Below are 4,209 nucleotides of genomic sequence, written 5' to 3' on the forward strand. Positions count from 1 at the left end.
TCCCTGCGGTGTACCTGTGTTTAAAATGATGCTCAAAGATGTTTGATCCTCCATCCTGACACATTGGGGTCTGTTGCTCAGAATTACAGCTTTTTTCCTCAAACTCAGAAATCTGACTTTTTCCTAATTTGAGGGAAAAAAAAGTTAGAATTCTGCACTAAAGTCAGAATTTCACTGTATTTTCTTCAGTTGTCCTGGTCCTCTTTCATATATTTGTTTCTCTGCAGATCTTTATAAAAGTTGGGCTGCAGTGTTTGTTTTATGTCACTTTGACTCATCTTCATTCCATCCTGATGTGTGACTTTGGTCCATGCTTGTGGATTTCCAGCGTGTGTGTGTGTGTGTGTGTGTGTGTGTGTCAACCCTATTAGCAAAATATTTCATGAACCACTGGAAGGGATTTATTGAATTTACCTTATTTCAGAAGGTTTTCATTATAGACATCATTGACTGATAATATGCTGGAGTCAATCAAATTTAAGATATCTGACAAGTACGGTATATATGTATATAAATGTACAGTATATGCACATGTGTTTATGTATATGTGTACAGTATATGTGCATTGGTATATGTACATTATTATATATCACATGTGTAGCATACAGTGTTTTTTTTTCTGTTTTTTTATATTCTTCTCACCCTCTCCTGAGCTGCAGTAATGTGCACATTTTCCCACTGTGGGATCAGTAAAGTTTTATCTTATCTTATCTTATCTTATCTTATCTTATCTTATCTTATCTTATCTTATCTTGAATAATTCCCATTAATTAACACAAAAATGTCAATAACTGAGTCAGTTTTACAGATATTGAGTTTAATTTGGGTAGCCTAATAGCCGTGAGTCAGTCACAGCTCACATTCATGAGTGTTATATCTCACAACATTAGACAACACCAAATAATATTTTCAAGGTTTTATCCAAGTTGGATACAACTGCCATATTTCAATAAAAGATGATTTTGACAAAATTGTTGCAAAGGCTGTATAGTGATGTGCATTCCTCAAGGAACACTAAGCCAAAGGTTTATTTATTTCCATTGCAACACCTTTAAAAAACACAATATAATAATTTTCCAACTATTGTTAGCATTATTTGTAGTAAATAAAAGAGTCAATGCCATAAACTGGCATTAAGCAGAATGACAGTAACATAAAGAGCATATCTGTGTTCAGCATCTCTTTCTCTCACATTGACAAAACACTCTTCTGAACTGTACTGTTTTCTTTCTCCTCAGCTTCTCTGGCCCACCAACCCCATTTAGCCCCCTCAGCTTCCTCGTGGATTCCAAATCCTTCCCAGCTGGCCTGTTGTGAAACCTCCTTGTAGGTTCAGATGCACGTTTTGCAGAGCCTGCGGAGCACTTGATGTGACCCAGGAGGTTGCTGCAACCTGCCAGGTCCAACATCAGCAGCCAGAGCTTGAAACTGCTAGGTGGGTCGCTGCGACCTCCTGCTAGTTTCTCCGAGAGACTCAGCATATGTCATTCACAGAAAAGGTGGAAGAAATGAGGTGATAAAAGAGATAGATCAACGCTAAATGCAGAGCTTGTCTATCGTTTTGCTTGTGTTTGCTCTTTTATTTTTTGGTTTTGGTTTATTATTTTTTTAATGATGAAAATCAGCTCGTTTTCACTGTTTTAACTCATTATGGATTTGTTGTCTACAATGAGACTTTAAAATGTAAAGAGAAAAATTTCCATTTCTATCACGGTTCCTGCACAAGGCCACATGAAGAAGGGACACATTAGGTGCTGCAGAATATAAAAATCACTCAAAGACATAAAACTTTGTAAATCAGACTGATTGGATGCACAAGGAAAAAAACAAATATAATATTATTATACTTACTATACTCTCCTATTAGCAGTGATGGACAGGAGCCAGAGTGAAGGCCATTTGTCTGCATTTAAACGTCAAAATGAGATGACAAGAGAAAATGACTGGCTCCTCTATTCTTGTGTGGCAGGTGGAATGTCAGCACAGATGCTGCACGCTTAAGTCATTCTTATGTGAAAATGTTATGTTTTGACAGCTGTGACATGATRAGCATCTGCAATTACAACATATTTAATTATTTTTTTCTCTGTTTTCATCAACGTTTTTTGGCTGACCACGAGTGACAGACAGCTGATCTGACTGTATGCTTCACAATTATGTTTAAGTGTTATGTCAGATTTTTCTGAAGTGGGGTTCTGTAAAAGAATTACGAACAATTAATCTTTCTACTCAGTAGTGGGCAAAGTTCCGCTAATTGGTTAATAGCTGCTAATAATTCACCAGCTTTTCATTTAGCAAATTAGCTTTTTTGTTAACTTTGGAAACCATTAGTGGCAGGGCCAGGGCCAATGGGGAACTGGCCCCAGCTGAAATCTGACTGGCCCCTCTGAAGTGCCTCTGTCATCACTTATCTGTTCTTTGCCTGAGAGCGATCATGGTGGATGCAGTTCCACATCCAAACACTAGGGGCACTGAGTCGAACAAGAAAGTCCAGCATGAATCAAACTGACAGGTCTTATTCTCTTCTTTAAAAGGTTTGAACAATCCTGCAGAAAAAGTCTTTCAACTGACAAATGATGGCTGGATTGTGTATTTATCTACATATAGTAAAATATGTATGTAAAATTGGGGAAAATTTCCTGTGCATGCTTTTTTAACTATGTTACATTAAAAGTGAACATGTGTGACTGGTTAAATGCATACACCTTTCCAAAACTGGGGATTTATGTGCAAGAATGGTGAATAAATACTTGGCCCCTATGTGAATATTGTGACTACTTGATGGTGCCTTACTTAGAAAAATCAATGGTTAGTGGACCCATTGACTTCTGCTAAATAATTCTGCCAATTTTAAATCCATTAGAAAAATACACAAGTGTAAACCTTCTATTTTTATACCCTTTATCCTGAGTTGAATAAAAACTAACCCCTCTCACAAGCAGTGCTGGACATGTCAGGCACATTGTGTGTAGCATGTAGCATTTTTAGCAGCTGATTGAACTTCAAATTAAGAGCATCAAAAAGAAATAAAATGACATAAAACAATATTTAAATAACCGCTACAAAAATTTACTATGTATAAAATATGGTACAGAAAATATTTGTTATTTGCTGTTTGACTAACTTTAAACTTGATCTAGAAATGCGTTTATACTGAAAGGGTAAGCTGGAAGCATCATAAATTAGACAGTGCTATAACTCTGGTTCGGATTGGTCAATTTGCTCTAGATGATCCCACCCACCTTCAAATTAAACCAATAGAAAACTAACAACAGGCATCAGTCCCACCAGTCTTCAACTGGAAGAAGATGAAGACGTGTGACATGCTGATGTCTTAGCGGTTAGCTTTAGCTTTGACCAAATGCATTTTTTAGTTATTTTTTTATCTGTTTATTGGTTTAGTATTAGCAAAGCTAAGATTCTTGTTGTATGAATTATTGGTTAGTGAACCTAACCTTTTGGTTAGCTGTGGCCAGCACAGTCTCTACTTGACAATTTAACCCTTTACAATTATAGATTTTTCATCTCACATGGTTGTCTACATACAGTTTATGCACTAGCTTGAATAAAACAGTACAGTTTGAGTTTTAAATCATCTTCTTCGTACAAACACCCAACTCAGGTTCCTTGCATGCCACCACAGCCGAACACGTTAAACTCAGAGCTTGCTAATGCGATTGTGCCCACTGGCTATATAGGCGAACCTGACATTAAGTATGGTTAAATCTGTTTCAGCTGAAGCATAAAGAGCCTCCTAAAGTCCATTATCAAACAGTTTCTCTTGGGGGCAGTTATATAGATTTGAACTTGTACAGCTTGAGCAGGAACCCAGTGAGGGGTAGGAGATGGCTATCTGGAGCCACCGGGCACGTTGGAGGGGGGGGGGGGKGGTCCTTGACAAAATACAAGCCAAAACGTGGTCTGCCTGTGAGGTAGAGTTTGGGGTGATTTTAGTGACGGTGCTTTCATGTATTGGTTTGTGTGCGTGCGGTTTGTTCTGTGATTAGAGACAGTCACTGTTCGGCCTCTGCACGCATATTAGCACACATCTGGATACACTTCTGTACTTCTTCTCAAACAGCTACACCTACATGCAGTCTGCCATCTTAAGACTTGAAGATAAAGTATACACACACACATGGCTGCACCACCTGCACGGGATTTGCAACAATTCTTTTTAAATAGATTTTTTTTGTCATACATATATAT

This window comes from Austrofundulus limnaeus, unplaced genomic scaffold (genome assembly GCF_001266775.1).
Source record: "Austrofundulus limnaeus strain Quisiro unplaced genomic scaffold, Austrofundulus_limnaeus-1.0 Scaffold3, whole genome shotgun sequence".
NCBI classification, from domain to species: Eukaryota; Metazoa; Chordata; class Actinopteri; order Cyprinodontiformes; family Rivulidae; genus Austrofundulus; species Austrofundulus limnaeus.